Raw genomic sequence first — 18,146 nt, 5'->3', positions numbered from 1 at the left:
TTTCATTACAAATGATGTAGAAACCAGGGTTATTCACAGAAAACTGGACCATTTTATGTTCTCATAGCTGTGAAACCAGTACGTGCCTAGGAACTTTTCTACTAGATTGCTTCTAGGTAGCAGAACCCTTTGACTTCACGGACAATTTTTTCCCTCTTGAAACTTAGGATATGTCTGCTAAATTACCATGCCAACAAAGGTTGTCTCTCCCAGCAATCCTACCCCAGGAATGTCAGGAAATCCCCGGAATAACTTGAACAGGGGAGGTTTGAGCTATTTCACAAGCCTGTCACATTTTGTGGCTCTTTTCTCCAGTTCTTAGCCTGTGCATCCTTCTTAGGAATACACAGCTGGGTTTGATGGTTTCCATCTATGTGCCTTGACCCTTCAGGAGCTTCAGGGGCACTTTCTAATTTTGGATGAGGCCAAGAGAGGCTTTTTTCCACTTCTCATACCCTGTTCTTTGACATCCTTTCCCTAAATCCCTCTCAGAAATCTCAGCCCAGACACATAGTTGGAGCAATGTATAAAGCCAGCTCAACTGTTTTTATTTTTTTTTCCCCCTGGTTACTGTAATGATGACCTGCAGCACTTGGGTTCAAATCCTACTGGCCAGGAATATAACGTTCACATTTCATCAAGACCAAATAGGAACATTGTTGAATAAGTCGTTGTATCACAATCACAGGAATCTCACAGCTCATTTAATAAAGTTGAATTTCTGATAGAGGAGGGAAGGATTCACAAGGGAAGGAAGAAAATAGAGCAAATATCTTGCAATGGTGAGTTTCACATATCCAGCCTGGGAGTTTGGCACCCAAATAGACGTTTTGAAGAGCTAAATGGTAACATAAATCACCTGGCAATTTATTATGAAGTGATTTTATATATTTCAGTAGATGTCACACAATAAAACTGCATTAATTAAAATGGAATTAATGTACGGCATCTTGCCATATCTAGCAATATATCAAAGGATAATTTGCAATATGAGTTCTGTCCTCATTCTAGGGCTCCCAGGGCACTCCCTACTTAAGAAACAGTTGTTTGCTTAAGCCTTTCTTGGTTTATTTTTCAGCTGTTGTTAATTTTGGAAGAATATTATGTTTTTTTTTAAAAAAAGACAAAACCAATAAACACGGTGAGCAGTACACTAAAAAGCATTTTGATTTGTGTTCACAATCAGTGGGGATTTAGTTTTGCAGCCAAGGTCAAGTATTGGGAAGAAGTGCTACTTATGGGACATTGAATACTGTATGCAACTTGTTTTATTCCAAGTGAAAGTTGTCTTCTTCCACCAACAGAGTGGGTGGAGGTTGCAAGTACCTTCTAACTTTCAGTACTGTTAACACTGAGAAGAAAGGAGTGTCCTAAATAAATAATGAGCTGTGTTGAAAGAATGTGAGATTCTTAAACTGAATTCATATGGGGAATCTTTTTTGTGAGCTTTCTGATTTCTAACCCCCTTAGGGCTGAAGTCCACCAGTTCTCTGTCTTCAACAAAAGGGGAGAGGAGAAAGAGGGATGCATTAAATAATAAAACAATAAAACTCAAAAAAAGAATTGTACCAATTATTCTGTTTGGATGAAACCTTGTGCCAGCACTGCTTGATCTGTGACAACAGGAAGGAATGTGGAAGAAGTAACTTCTCATCATCAACAAAGAAGTTCATTAGAACAAGGAAAACAGTGTGATCCCCTAAGCTGCTTTATCTCTCTCCCTAATTCACTATGAAATTCTGCTAGAACTCTTCTTTGATGGTGAGAAGTTAAGCACTCCGTGCTTCACCTGCTGATAAGTATTCAGGATCAACTTTTGAAATCTCAGCAGTATGAGCACTCTTCTTTGAAATGATGCCTGCTTTTATAAATACTCTTTTCCTCGTTGCTCTTCAAACTTCTGCCAGGCTTCTGGAACAGAAAAATTCTATTCTTCGATGAACACAGACATTTCTTAGGAAAATGGGAGCTGCATTCACATGCATCTGGAGGCTCAGTTTGGCTTCTAGCCCAGAGATGAATTTATTTGTAGACGATTTTAGAAATCAGTTCCACTGTCTGAATCTGATTTTCTTTACAGCAAAGACAAGCCCCCCTAAACCAAGAAACCTAATTAGGATACTATGTAACTGCCATAATAATCAGCACAGCTTCTATGTACTTATAAAATGAATGTTTACATTGCTCTATAGGATTTGCAGTGAGGTACTGTGTGAAGAGCCTCCTGCTGTGCTTGGTACTGTAAAATTCACTTTGCAAAAGAGGCAGCTTCTCCCAAAGAACTTAAGGCTTCAGCAGGTGATTTGTTCACTTTTTCTTAGGTGACCTAAAGCCTTTAAGGCCTGGCCTATACACAAAGACACGGAAAGTGTTGTTTGATACTGATTTAATTAAATTGGAGCAACTTTTGCATGAGAGTGTTCATACATTGGTTTAATTTGGGTTGATGAATTTACAAGCATGAACTAAATTTGCATAATCAGTCTTAGTCTGACATAAAAGAGAACAAGGACTAAAATTGCACCAGTTAGCTAAATGGATATAAATTAACCCTGAAGCCCTCTCTGGGCAGAAGGAAGCCTCAGAAATACTATACAGCTGCAGAGAAAAGCATCCAACCAGAGCAATTCTTTTTATTACTTAGAGATTAGCAATATAAGATTAAAAAGATGCAAAACCGATTCAAAAGTATTCCAAAGCTACTCTGCATTGAAAACGACCTATTTGGAAAGGCACACTTTCAAATGCAGATTTTGGAGCTGCGAGTCAGCTCAGACTAAGGCTGTGGCAGGAGTTCCAGGGCAGCTGGTAAAGGCCGTGCTCCTCCACACGCGCCTGCTCCCTGCAGCACCTGCACCTCCCTGAGCACCACCTCGCTGCCTCCCCAGGACACAGGGGTGCAGAGGGCAAGACCATTCTCTATCCTGGTCACTGCCACAAAAGAATTCATCTCAGATGTCATACAGCAACAGAGTTCTGATCGGGTGCGTGCCCAAATGTTTGAACTTTACATTTAGTAGAGACTCATCCACGCCACACAGCTTTTATAGTAATTAAAAATCTGAATCAAATCATACTAATTTCACCAGCAAGTCCCAAAGGAACAGTATAAAGTAACAGTAGGACAAAAGTCGAGAGAGGGACTATTACAGTATTTAGACTGCAGGGAAAAATGTAAATTACAAATGATGAAGGAGAAGTACTGCAGAGATCTATAATCTCTGCATGAAGATCAACAACAGGCTTTTGAAATGCTAAAAAATTACACCCATGACACGGCAATGTCACCGTGGGAGAGGAAAACTAGTGACAAATAGTTTGTCAGGAAGGTGAGAAGCACTTGATCGTCTCTCCAGCTGGGGCAGTGGTTATTTTTTTTATTATTGTAATTTGCCAGGTTCTGGATGGAGCTGGGCAATTACTACAAAAAAAGAGTTGAAGATTTGAACAATTGCTCAAATTAAGAAAGATGTTAATTTTGGCTGGAACATGCATTTTGTCTTGTGTGATCATCTGAATTGCTTATGGGATATTTTCTTTTTGTGTTAAGGGAAATAATTTTTGATAATCACATGGATGCACTTGTTTCGAGTATGTGTACACCCATCTTGAACACCCCTCACCCTCCCACCCCACCCTTCTGCTGAATATTTTCAGATACCTGATCAGAGATCAAGAAGGGTGTTCTATGTCAGAGCTGACCAAATAGACACTGTTAATAAGTTACAAAACAATGAATACTCAATGTTTAGTCAAAAAGATCAATTTGAAGACTAAAATAACTGGCACACTTGTCAAAACAGGACTGTTCAATGACAGCTGACAAACAGGAACAGAGCAAATAACGCTACCCCATCATTTGCTATGAAGTTTGTGCCCTCTAATTTCTCAAGCCAATTCAAACCAACCACTTCCATATCAAATGTGTCTGATGGACAGCCTCAGAGCTGAGGTAATGTGATTTGTTATCTGTCAAATACTGCACATTTGCTGTGAACATTATGGATTTTAAATTTTTTTTTTAAATTAATGTACTTCAAATGTATTCTATTAAGAATCTCTGGAACAGCCTTCTTTATTCACAGAGAAAAAAAAAAAAGATTATATGTCAGTGTGGGCTGTTCACAGCGACTTTAAAGTGCCTCAGTTTTCAGAAGGTGCAAAACTTTTCTGAGGGCACCAGCTTGGCTCACTCAGTATATCAGCACTCTCCAGTAGTCTAATGCCAACACTTTCAACAACCAGTGCAAAAAATACCGTGATTTATGTGCATGAGAAACTGCCTTCAGACACTATTTATTTCATATAAGCCAACAAACTGTCATGGAAGCAGTTGACTTCTACACTTTGGTGATCTAGGTTAGTGCCAACCCGTGAAGTTCCACATCCTGATGTCAGTCCTGAAACATCTTGGTCATCTTCAAGGATACTTATTAAGAAAAAAGCAGAGAATGTTAGCACTGGATGAGTACCAGCTTCCTGTGGGCAAATGTCCTTCATCAGTATTGCACAGCACCCGTGTTCGTAGTTGATTGACATCTGTTCATCTCTATAAACTCCCAAAGCAGGGAAGTTGTTTCACCACAGGGGAAGGACAATCCCTTCTTTCCATCCATGTGCTTTACATTTCATTTTCCGTACCTGTTTACTTTTCCCTCTTACTTTACATTCTTTCCCTTTCTGCTAGCGTGCATTTTGGTGTGAGAAGGATCACTGCCTCCCTTTCAGGAGACACAACAATTCTGCCATCAGCATCTTAGAGGAGTACCCGTGTCTGTGTATCACTCCACGGGTTGGCTGGATCCCTCATCTCTGATGGGTTTTCCCTTTCCTTCATCTATCTGTCACAATACCTTGGCAAACATTGCTATTCAGGCAGTCAGACTGAAGATAAGAAGTTTATTTTACAATCAAACTTGCTTTAGCTGAATATTCTGAGCACTTTCTTCCATCTGAGAGAGTTCATGATCTCTGCTCCCTAACTGTTGACATTTACCTGCCCTTTCTTTCACTCCCAGCTCTCTTTCTGTCATTATGATTCTGATTCCAGAATGACCTATTACCATTTGTCTTTTATTCCTGCACACTTTAGGAATGACACCTTCTATGTTGCTATCTGGATACCTTTTACATTCCTCTCAAGCCTTACTCAACTTAGCCTGTTCTTTATGTGGAGTAGCAAGTCAGCAGTGCAGCTCCCTCTGCCTCCCCACACAGCCTCCTCAATAACCAAGGGTGTGTCCCCTGCTGCTTCTGGGCCTGTCAAACGATGGCATCAATCAGATGCCCATCTTGCAGTGGGTTGAGGTCAGGCCTCACATCTCTCTCTGTGGGCTGGGGGGAAATCTCGGCCCCGTGGAGGGGTACACAGGAGCATTCAGCAATGGTAAAAGCTGGGACCATAATTCTGGCTATAGACAGTGTCAAAGTGACGAGTCCTGACTTCTCTGCTCTTTTAGAAAAGGGACTGAGGGAGAATCCATCCCCTCTTCTGATACTCCTGTCCCCATAGAAATAAAGGTGGTTTTAAAGAGAGCTGGCGAACAGGGGTCAAGGCCACCCAGAGCTGCACACTGTGGGGTCACTGGTGGAGAAAGGAAGAGTCTTTTCATTTAAGTACAAATTTTAAACTATGGCTGCAGCAAATGAAGGGTGAAAATGCATTAGGTAAGGTTAACAAGTTGCTTGACTCAGCTAATCAATAACTAAGTAAAGAAGATTCTCTAACCATGAAGAAAACATATTTATTCACTTGCAAAGAAATGGGGAGGTGCTTTCCATGATGCTCGGTACACAAAAGTCTTTGGATCTTGTTCATATTAAGCTTATATTTTATATAAGCTCATATTAAGCTGCACACCAATAATCTCGGTATGGTAACTGATGACAGCCTTCTCAGAGCTTAGTTAAAACAGAGCAGATATGTCTAAGAGCAAATGAGCTAAACTGCACAGAGCACACTTCTGTAACTGTTCTTGGGCTGTTTTATCTGCACAGCTCATTAGCCATCCAGCACTGCAAAGTGCAGGTATTCTTTGCTCCCATTACAGTTTTAATTGAGAGCTTATGATGCAGCACTGCTCTGGAAAAGAATTCAACAGCCTTCTCCTCATGATGTCAGGACAGTGGGGTGTTAATTTTTTGCCCTTACAAAATCCATTTCTTTGTACTTTTTTTTAATATATATTTTTGATACACGACTCTCCAAGAGCTTAATATCCTAATGTGCCTTTTACAGAGGAGGAGAATCAGTCAAAGACTAAGTAATCTGCCTAAGATCACAGAAGAAGGCTGTGGCAGCATCACACTGAGACCTGAGGTCTCCAGAATCCTATTACTGTGCCATAACCCCAAGACCATCCTGTCTTTCTTAAAAGCTTTACTATTACATTCAAGTATGCAGAGACTCAGATGGAAACAAAACCAGAAGGCAAAAACAAACTCAGCATGACAGTGACTGCAAATACCCTGAAACAACAGAAAAGCAAACAGATAAAGTTATTTCAGTTTGAATTACGTTTGGAAAGTACATTCTAATATAATGCATTTGTATCTCTTTTACAACTACGAGCTCATTAGTCAAGGGACTAAAACATTCCTGAAAACATAGGCAAGTGCTCTTTACTAGCCAGTGGGCATGATCCTCCTTTGTGAGAACTTACTATTTTAAAAGTGTATTATGTCCATTATCTTATAGGTAAAATCTGCTGGAAGTAAGAATAACGTTTCCCGTTAAAGATATCTCTCTCTCCCTGTGATAAGTCTGTCCATCATCAAAGAACTGATAAAAGGGCAAAAGCGAAGGTCACTGATCAGAAGTTACACAGCCATGTAGCAGAAATGGTTCTGGAAACACATGAAGTTATTCTCAACCTTGTCATCAGTATCACAGACAGACATTGCAAAAGCTGACCCCACTGTTCAGAAGGACTCTGCCCGCACAAGGGCTCCTGCATGCTGAGGAACTCTGCTATTCATTTTGTGAATAGACAAAAAACCGTATGTGAGCTGTTTTGTAATGTTGCAGACACATTATTTTAATTCCACACCTTCCCAAATTATGCCCTTAGGCCATTTTTTCTGTTGGTCAGTCAGAGTCAGTCCTCTGAGGTGATTTCGTGTCACCTGAAATCCCCCCTTAGAGTGGAAGCAGGAGAATGTGTGCAGGACAGCAGGAAGTCAGATAAAAAACAGCTGGAGATAAAAGGGCATAAATAGTAGATAGAAGAGAGCCTTTGGGGAAGGCCACAATACCTCTGCTTGAGTATCTCTGGAAAATTTCCTTCTACTTCCGAATGTCCAGAATAGTGGATAAAGCCCAGCCAAGGGATTTCCCAGTGTAATCAAGTAGTCACCGCAGAATATAATCAGTTAAGAGATTGTTTTATATACACCTGCTATGCTACATTATTTATCATACCCGGAAGGCTCTGCATGGCTTGCTATCTTTCATCACAATTCATCCTCTGTGGCAGGTGACTATCATGAAAGAAAGAACAGAAGATTCTCAGAACAACTCAACCAGTCACCACCTACTCGGTCTGGAACTGCACTTGCAGCAGCAGGGTTTGTTACAAGGCTTTGAGCTGAGGACTGGAGTCCCGTTATTCTGCACACTAAAAGCAGCAAGCACAGTTCATGCCTTAAATGTTTCATATTTGAGGCTATTCTTACATTTAGGGAAGGAAAGGAAATTGAAGTGTGAGCTTCTTAGGATCATACATAGTACGAAAGGTATTTTATTTCAGGGAATTATCTTTTTGTGTGACTAATGTTTGATCATTTGACTGCTCTCTGGAATTGAAGGTAGGGCATTTTGAGATGTTATTGTACTGCTAAGTGCAATAAAAGCTGCAGAGAAAGTAGCTAAACACCCTGAGGAAAGCAAACACACAGCTAATGACACACAGCAACTGCTCTACTTTGAGGATTTACTGGGACAAACAGTTACAACCAGAAGCAGAGTTTATGACGTTGAGGAGCCTGATCAGCTTCAAATGCATCTTATTCAGTCACATTTAGCTAAAAGAGCATTTCTGACGCATGAAAGGTTCTACATCAACTTAGCTGGGAGCATGGAGGGAAATAAGAAATCCTGCCTTGAATAAGGGCCTGTTTCTGGGAGTCTGTGATTCAGTGCCTCTGAAAGGACCAAAGCAAATGGTAAATAGTATGTCTCTCTCTACTTTTTTTTTTTGTTTTTCATTGTATTTTACCACCCTACATTTGTTTCAAGGTTTACCAGGGGTTTGAATTAAATCCATCCAAAGGAAGACTTGATATTCAAGGCTGCCCCTCGGCAAAGAGGAGTTTTGCATTCATTAATATTGCCTTGGGATGAAGGAAGGAACAGGAGAGCCCTGATTGACCTTAGACATTTATAAAGGTAATCTAGTTTGTGCTCGTTTGCTACTTTTTCATTAAAGCCACTCCTGGAATGTCTCTTATCATGAGTTCCCCTTCCCTTGAGAAAAGTTTCAACAAATAGACCAAATCCAGCACAGAGTTGGCCCAGCAGCTGACTCAAGTGATGTGGAAATGCAGAAAGAAAGTTACTGCATTCTGACCAGCAGAATTAGGAAGGTAAAATCGGAACCAGGAAAGTCTACAGTAAAACAAGTCAATCTACAGCCAGTACATGGCTCATGTTACATTCACATGCAAGGGACTGCAGCTCATCAAGGACTGACTGAATATATGCTGCTGTTCATGCAGGTCAGCAGCCCATTTCACAGCTGGAACGTTTTAATAACCACTGTCCATTTGCGTACACACAGAGGGTAGAGAAGTAAATCTAGTCCTCAGTACTGAAGCTTTCTCACAGTCACACAGTTGAAGACATAATTCCAGAAAGAGGTGATGCCAATGGAGAAGAGAAACGTTGCAGTTTTCAGAAACACTACTGCTGCTTGTCAGGAACATTCTTTTCTCCCTGACTTAAAGTGTATTTGTTATACCACAGATTAACTGCATCCATTTAGGGAAGAAATGGCCTTGAATCATTGTTTCATCTTAGGAACCACAGGTGATGTTGTACACAGTCTGTTTACAACCTCGGGGTTAGTGAAAATGAAACCAAACTAAGAAAACGCCAACCATTGACCAGAATGAGCCCCGCCAACATTTCCTTCTTTAATCTCTTAACCAAACAATACAACACATGACAGCACAATGGTGAGGATGAGGTTTCACAGCCTGCTGAGAATGCCACTTTTTGATTAGAAAGAAATAAAAGAATGTTTTGCTTATCCGATTTGCATATTGCACATTAAATAAGCCCTGCAAGGTACCATGCTTCAAAATGGACTTATTTTTAAAGAAATGTAGATTAATAATCCTCCTTGCTTAAAAAATGAGCTTCAATATTTGTGTGAATCGTAGAGTGAAAAAAATCAATGTGCTATCGACTGCTGGGGATGATCACATTCATTTTGCCCTTTGTGGTTGGTGAAATCCATGCTGCAATTACAGAGACAGGCTGGCAGCAAAGAGCCTCAGTTGGGCTTTCAGCTCCACATTAATCCAAAACTCACCATTTTAATGCAGATATAGATTGCCACGAGTCAATAGCTGACTACTTGAATTGTGAAGTAGCAGTTCCATGCTGTATTGGCAGCACTGGCTGTTACAGTATCTTCAAGTATTTTGAAATTTCAAAGTGTTGCTCCAAGAAAGTGAAGAGCGTAACTGACACCACATCAGAAGGGGCTGCAGTGTTAATGCTATTATCATCAATGCTAGAATCTACAATGAAGACATAACACCACAAATAATCTTAAAGTAGATCAAAAGTAGACTTTTCTTAGGATAAAATACGGATGTATCCACTCATGTTTTAATGGCCTGATGCATTATCTCACTAAGAACCCCAAGTGCTGAATTTTTATAATATAGTTCCTCATTCTCTCTCGTTTATGCTGTTCCAAACACAGGTGACTTCACCAGAGAGTTCACTCTGCATTTACAATCCGGCAAGTGAGGTCAGAATTTGGCTTTGAGTAGCAATTCCCTTTTCAGCAATCTGTCTGTAACTAGGAACTGAATTCTGCCACTAAATCTGTGTGAAGAATAGGGGAATCCACTAAGAGATCAGTGTCTCCTCTGCAGGGTGAACTTAGGACTCTATTTTATGTACAGTAACGACATTCTTGTATAATTCCATGATACCGACCTCTTTCTACCACATCCTCGTGCCCCGGTGAAACGTGCACTGACAGACCCACACCACACAGTGTCATTTATGGTGCACGAAGCAAACGCAACTCGAAACCTACTGAGCCGCGTGGAAATGCATCCATTGATTTTACTGAGCTGTGCCTGTGTGGCTGCAGACAACTCCACCACACAGGCGAGCACCAGAGCTGGGCTGGGAGGAGCTGGCTGCTGTGTGCCAGAACTGGGTCTCGGAGCAGGCAGGCTGGGTGCTCCGTGCCACCCTGCCGAGCAGCCAGGCTCTGCAGACCCAGGAGTCATTGTGCAATTTCTGCCTGTTTTTTCCGTTAATTTCAGAACTGATTAAATGTTTACAAATTCCCCAGCTACTGCATGATGGTGGCATTTAGGGACATAATCTTTCAGGTTTGATGCTGATCGCCTTTACCTCATTCACACATATAACCACTGTTCGTGCCACAGGTAGGAACAAGAGAGGCGTGTTCCGAGGCTGAGCAACAAACTCAACTTTGTCAGATGCAGAAAGATGTGATCGCTCATTTTTGTTACCAGGGTAACATGTGAACTCAGCAAGATCTCTTAGCACACGCAATACTATCAATAATAAAAGTAATTAAATAGGTAATATATAGGGAGTAGGCCCAGGTATTTTGCTGCAGAATCAGGTGTGTGCAATCCAAAGCAGCCATTTTCCTTTGCTCAAATCTGAAATACAGTCTCATTTGATGCTGGGAAGCCTTCCTGTGGTTTAGACTCTTAACAATGAGTCATGAGCAGAGTATGCACCTATAAGACTTTGTGGAGGATTTCAAAAGAAAGAGGATTCACCCTGGTGTTACATATTCATATTCTGTGTAGCTTTTCTTAGCACACCTGATAACACCTTAGCAGTTTGCTTTAAAAACATTATGAGATTTGAGAAGGATCTTAACTTTTCTTGCAGAAAAAAATACTGGTTATGGCCACTGACCTGTAGTTGAGGGGTTCTTACATCTAGAAGTCTCATTAAGTACAAAATTTGATGTAGTGTGGAAATGAAAATTATTTGTATCTCAGTTATAAACAGACTCACATGATGTTGTGAAACAAACAACCACAGTTTTTCAGGTTTTTGATTACTTAGAAAGATGTGGGCTTTCAAATGTTTTGCTTCTGATTTTCTCAATAAAACATAAGGTTTCCAAAAAGATTAGGGTTTATCTCAACTATAATGGACAACATAACAGAAATTTTATTAGTAGAAAGAATCAGAATAATGGGTTTCACTGAACATGATGGGAAGAGAGAAGGACATGCATTTGCATGGTCAGGCCAGTGGTCTTCCTTAGGAAGACTTCGATTAGCTGAGACTGCACAAATTCTTAAAATTTTCAGAATCAGGTCCTTTCCTTGTGAAATTGCTGTGATCTAAAATGCCAGATAGAAAGAGGTCTCGGCCACAACAATTCAACATCAGTTAGAATATTAATAAGCAAATGGAAAAAGTGCTTCAAACCAACAGGAAGAGTTTTTGCCTTGACCTTCCTACCTGAGTAGTTTTAATTAATTATGAGGAATTGGGCTTACAGTGGAGTGCATAATGATAGCCATTATGTGGAAACCCTAAAATTAGACCCTGTTTTTACAGCCTGTAAAAACAAAATACAAAGCCTGTCCCAAGCAGCCAGGAATCTTAACAGAGAGCACTGGCAGTAGGGATGTGTTGAAGGTCCAACCCAGCCAAGTCCTAGCACCCAGCTGAGGTTGCCTGTCCCTGTTTGGTTTGGGAGGGTGCTGTGAGGTGTAGGTGAGGCAGGGACAGCACGTTGAGTGGGGGGACTGGACCTGACTCAAGACTCACGCAGTGGCAAAGCAGTGGCAGTGAAGAGGCAGAAAATGCCTGAACTGAACCCAGCCCAGGGCACTGCTGCTCCAGCTCCTTCGTGCCCCTGGCTGCATCCTCGCCACAGTTTCTTTTTTTTTCTTTCTGAGAACTATATTGGAGATTTGGTTTGGTTTTCCCGATTGTGGCCTCCCACCTTTGTGGAGGTCAATCCCTCTGGGAGGGCACCAGCCTGCCCTTCCCGGGGCCTGCCAGGGACAGAGCTTCCTCCCATAATGACTTTCTCCTAATTTTCACTGTGCTTGCATTGCTTCAGCTATCACTTTTTCAAACCATCCAGCTTGAGGTTTATTCTAAGGTATTTAGGGAAACTTTGTACACCAAGAAAGTTAATTTTGAACAGTTCAGGAGAAGCAAGCCTGCCTTTAACAATCTCCACCTGGAATAAGAAAAACTTAATAAATTCTTCATGTTTACTGCATTTACACAAGGCCTCAGACTATGGATTACCTTTTTATTACTCCATGTTGGAAGGCTTTTTTTTTCCCCCTCTATTATTAGGTTTTTTTTTTTCTAACAAAACAGTGGCAAGAGGAGAAAATTGTTGTCTTCCCTGTGGACATTTACAGGCTTTTGAATGAAAGTTTGGTTACAGATTTGTTCTCTGAGGAACTATGAAATAGTTTTCCCTTACAGGACTCGTGTGCCCCATATCTCAAAAGAAGAACTTTCCTAATGATCTGGCAACAGCTATGCAACAGAAACAGGGATACGTCTGAGAGTCTGGGGTATCTGCTTCACTGCTGACGAAACACCAAAGGATGTGCACACACATACAAATACATGTTCCTGCACAGGAGATCCTATGGGCACTTCTTCATAGACAATCCACACACAGCGGCTTTTTTTCACTATTTTTAGCTGCAATTCTCTCTCCAGCAGTGAGTGGAATTTTCCAGTGCTGCTTAATGTTGAAATAATGAACTTTGGCAAATCTAAACCAGCTGAGAGCAAACTGCAAATACGAGACCCTGTAGCTTAGGTGGCAGTTTGTGTCATTGCAACACTGGGGCTGAGCTGTCCTTACGCCACTGAGGACAGAGAGAGAAATCCTGCTGGACCCCAGGGCCGTGATCTAGTTTCTCTGTTTCTGCCTCCTTTATCCTGTTTTCATAACTTGGTACTACCATTTGTGCTCTGTTCATACATTAGTGCATGACTCACTACAGCACTGTAGGCAGTGATCTTTTTCAGCGGAAAAAATGGACATTTTCTAAACTAAACATAATTCCTTATCAGCACATGGAGTCTGCATTTTGAGAACACATGGAGTTCAGGAATGGTCCAGTACAGACCAATCACAAAAGGCAATGAATTTTCTCTCTGTGCTCATTACGAAGTGTGCAGAAAGACACAGTACACTAGAGCATGGGCCCACAGAAATGCCCAGAAATAGAAAGCTCTTCTCAGGGAGAAGTCAACTGACATGCAACCAACCAGGTATTCTGAAGAAGACAGAAATAAAATCAGTTAGGAAAAACAGGGCTAAGGGAGAGGAAGTAGAGCAATTCTTAACCCCTTTTTAGAATCAAAAGAGTAGTGAGCTGGCTGAATTCACAGAGCTTGAACGTTGCTGCCCAAGCAAAAGCAGGTACAAAAGGAAATCCTCTTATGAAATGGAAAGGCAGTTCCTCTCTATGCCACAAAAGAAGCTTTGAAAGCTGGGAATCCAGGTATTAATCTTCCTGCTACTATTTCTCTATTCCAATGGTAATTTCCACCAGAGCATATGCATGAGCACAATTAACCCATCAAAAGTACAGACAAACCTTAAAATCTACAGAAAACAAATGCAAAAAAATGGTTTCATCAGAATAAAGTAGATTCACAGTTGACAGTACATTCATTACAATTGAAAAAAATGCAGTGCTACAATACTTTGTGATTCAGTTGCTCCTGAGCCTCCTAATGTGATGCTAAGTTGCTTCATTTAAAAAAAAAAAATTGCTTCTCAAATGAGGTATGAGGAAAGGGGAAGTGCAGAGATAAGTAATTATATTTCTAACAGAGAATACAAAATGAGCTAAATGTATCTGCACTAGAACTCAACATGAATTTTTTCCCCATTTTCAGTATTGCAGACCTCATTTGCATCCTAAATCAGAATGAAACACTGTAAATGTTTTTTTGAACCAAAAACCTAAGAAAAAGTTCACTTTATGCCAACAGAATATTTATGTTCAAAATGCCACCATTTTGCTTACAGAATTTTTCTTTGACTTAATTTTTTTATAAATTAAATTTCAAAAGGAAACATAATAAAACCCAATCTGTAGAAAATGATGCAAAATTCTGTATGAACTACTTGTAATTTATTTTTCAAAACTTCTTATAAATGAAAATGCCATTAGAGGTAGCCTGTTGCAGCAACTTTCACCTTTGACAAATCCGCACCTTTTTTAAAAAATAGATTTTTTCAAGTTATTTTTCCATCAGCTCTCCCTGATATCAATATCTCAAGCCTGTGAAACATCAGACTGAGCGGAGCTATTATAAGCACCGTATGTGTAAATAAGTATCTCCATCTAAATTACTTCATACTTTTTCACACAAGAAACATAAATGCAACAAAAGATCAATCTGACTGTAAATATCCAAATATGTCCTTTAAAAGCCAAAGGAATGTCAGATACAATTTATTTTCAGCTGGTGCAAACTGAGACATTAAGTGGCAATTCTACTTCCATTAGCTAAATCTGGCAAATATGCAACTGTTTAAAGGCATTGTCAATAGCCATTGCACAATTAAGTATTTGTACTGATGCCTTATTAAATTACCCTTTTCAAGTAGGCATAATAAACTAGGAGCTCACTGTACAGATTTTCATGGTGAAAGTCCAGATCACTGGAAAATTCATTTAAAGGGAATGCAGTCCACCGAGTAATGAAGTAAATGTCAAATGGTTTTGGGCAAATAAGTCTGAGCTGTCTTAAAACTTTTTTGGCAGATATAGCTGAAGACAACAGTGGTAATAAAAAGCCTTCAGATTAACAATTCTGATTTATGGAGTTCCCAGGCAAACTTTCAAATGCACTGCATCTCCAGCAGCAAACCCTGTGAGGTGGGGAATGCAGATCATTACCATGGGCAGCCAAAAATGGCAACGCAGCCAGAGCTGATAACTTGGATGTTTCTCTGAAGCACTTTTATCCCCCTCAGTTTAATTATAAATTTTGCTACAGTGCCCTGGAAGAGCCACTGTGGGCTCTGCCCAGCTCAGGCTGTGGGAAGAGGGGCTTGGCCCTGGCTGCACACCCTGCTGCCTTTCACCCAGCTCAGCATAACACGTGGGACAAAAACAAATGTAAAATTGCTTTTCTGCGCTAAATTATCACTTCCCAGGGGCAAGGCACGTCTTTGAGGATCAGTGTGTCTCAAGATGGGCCATCCTGGAGGTTGTTTTCCCCAGCCCTCCTCTCCCCAGTGCAGCTACACAGCTGGAGGAGAGGCAATCCTCCTGCTTGCTTTGGGGCATGGACACGACAGAGAAAAGCTGCAGCAGAGGGACAAATGCTCCCACACCAGGCAGCTGCCAGCACCCACCTCGCTCTTGGGGGTGCCAGGATAAATGCCAAAACCAATCCAGACTCTGAGGGCATTTCACTCAGTCCACTGGATAGAAATTAAGCACCTTAATTGTGCCTTTTTTTCCCCCAAATATTTGTTCTGCTTGTTATTCCACATAAACAGAACTGGCTATATTCAGGTGCTACATTTTCAAAGCCTACTTGTGACCTTTCTTTTTTTTGCATCGTTTTCAGGTGCTGAAAGGCACAGAGAACTACCCTCCAGACCCTCAGCTTTGAGCCAGTTTGCCACCATTGAAATGGAAAAGCCACAGATTGACAAGATGTTTCATGTTGAAAAATGGGAATTTTGTCTTTCCAGTCCTCTTCCAGGGCTGGGCAGCTGATTTCTTCATACACAGTGCACATATCCTGCCAAGCCTCAGCTGTGTGCCTGGCTAGAGCTGACCTCAAAGGAAGACAGGCACGGATATTTGCAAGCAGATTTTGGACACTTGCAACACAAAGGCTTTAACTTAAATGTAACATCAAACCCCTTACAATATTTATACTTTCCTCAGACATACCATACACTCTGAATATTTTCTCACTGAATGCACAATGATTTCTTCATAACTTTTTTTGATTATTAGTTTCAGTCTGCTGCTTTTAAGAATGGTAGAGTTGCAATATCCAAACTGTTATACACAGGGTTGTGAATTTATTCTTTTAAATTATAGTTTAGTATATTTAGTCAGTTTGTTTTATATCAAGCATTCATTTAAGTGGTTTTCATTGTATTGACATTTTATAATGCCCTCCTAATATTCTTATTATTGATTTTAATACTGCAATGGTATTATTCATGGTGACACCTATTGGAAAGCAAGCTTCAATTATATCAATAGATGCTATTATTATAACATTGATAAAATTAATATTTGATAGTGGCATAAAATGTGATGCATTGGCAATTAACTCATTAATGTAGATATCATTAACCAAAAATGTCAAAGTTGTTGTAATGATTTTTCTGTGCTTTTCTTTAACAAATTCCCTAATCACTGGTTCAGTTTTGCATTTTCAAGTGTGCATTAGCCACAAAAGTTTTTCTGAAAACTAAATAACATCATCCCTTTTAAATAAGAAAAGATGGGCTTTCATGGCTCAGAAGATACCCTGAGTCTTGAATGAAGAGCATTAGTAAGAGATAAAGTATCTGAAACTCCAGCTCAGAATATTCAAAAATAAAAGATTTACCAAAACATAACCGTGCCTTTTTGCTTGTTGCTTAGCAACCAGAATTGATCCAGCAAAAAAGTCACCTGACTGAGGGATTGCTGGTGGCAATATTACTCCATCATTTTTCTTTTTCACACTAAACTGATGACGGTTCTATCAGAAACAGCTATTAATTGTTTCTTTCTTTTCTTTTCATCTCCTTAATTATACAGTAAAAAACATTTCTATTGCTGTTACTGACAGGAAGAGAGCACAATGTAAAGCTTAAATAATTAACAGACTTATTCAAATACATCTAGATCTAAAAGGAGAAATATTGCAAGTCACAACACACTGTCAGCTCTGCCATCCCAAAATAACAAATGCAGGGAGCTGTTCATATAGCAGCAGAATAGCCATTTTTACCACACCTGCACTGATGGACAATTTGCAATAATCTTTTAAAAACCACAGACTAAGAATACTTGTTGTTTTGATGACTCAGTTGGAATTCACCACCACATTTGTCTTGCTTTCATCATTTCTAAACATTAGCATTTTCATCTGTTGACTGAAAGCACTCCTGGTCCTCTAAAAGATACATATAAAACACTTTTGATCTTTTAAAATCCTCCTGTCAACCTGGAATCACACAGCCTCTTACATTACCTTGTTCTTGTCCTTAATGGTGACCTGCAGTGAACTCTGCACTCCCTACTTTCAGATGTTCAACATCCTTCCTTTGTTAAAAGCTGCTGATCAAAAAGGAACATTGTGTTCGCTGTGTTTCCCTCTATAGCCCCTCACAACCATTTACAGGAATTACACTAAAACACAGGGTATGGACAGCAGCAATTTCATTTAACCGCATGCTGTATTTTTGTTTTGCTTCCTGCAATTTTTGATTCCTTAAGCAAACAAGGAAAGGGAATGCATCTTGGGACTTATACACTTGGCCCATCATGAGCAGTCAAATATAAAGTTGAGTTCAGGTGTGGCAAAAGGATTATTGTTTTTACTTGCTGATTCTTTGAAATGAATGCTTTATATAAGCTCAGATGACATTTGTCCTTTTAAGAAGTAAAGAAATGTTACCTAAGTGGAGCATATATCCAGTTTCACTTTTCCTTTTTCATATTCAGATCTGGTAGATGGGATTTGATGCTGTTTCCCATAATGCCTCCATGGCTTTTTCTGTAAAAGCTTAACAAGGACACAGCATCAGAGAGTCTTTAGTGGCTAATACCTGACCCCTTTCTCTCACATTACAGCTCCAAGTGACCATTTTCATGCCAAAAGGTCACCAACATCCCCATCCCCATGGAACCAATGTGCATCAACCTTCTAACCTTTGCCACCAAGA

This window comes from Corvus moneduloides, chromosome 13, assembly GCF_009650955.1.
Source record: "Corvus moneduloides isolate bCorMon1 chromosome 13, bCorMon1.pri, whole genome shotgun sequence".
Lineage (NCBI taxonomy): Eukaryota > Metazoa > Chordata > Aves > Passeriformes > Corvidae > Corvus > Corvus moneduloides.
The sequence above is the reverse complement of the archived record's forward strand: the minus strand, read 5'-3'. Positions refer to the sequence as shown.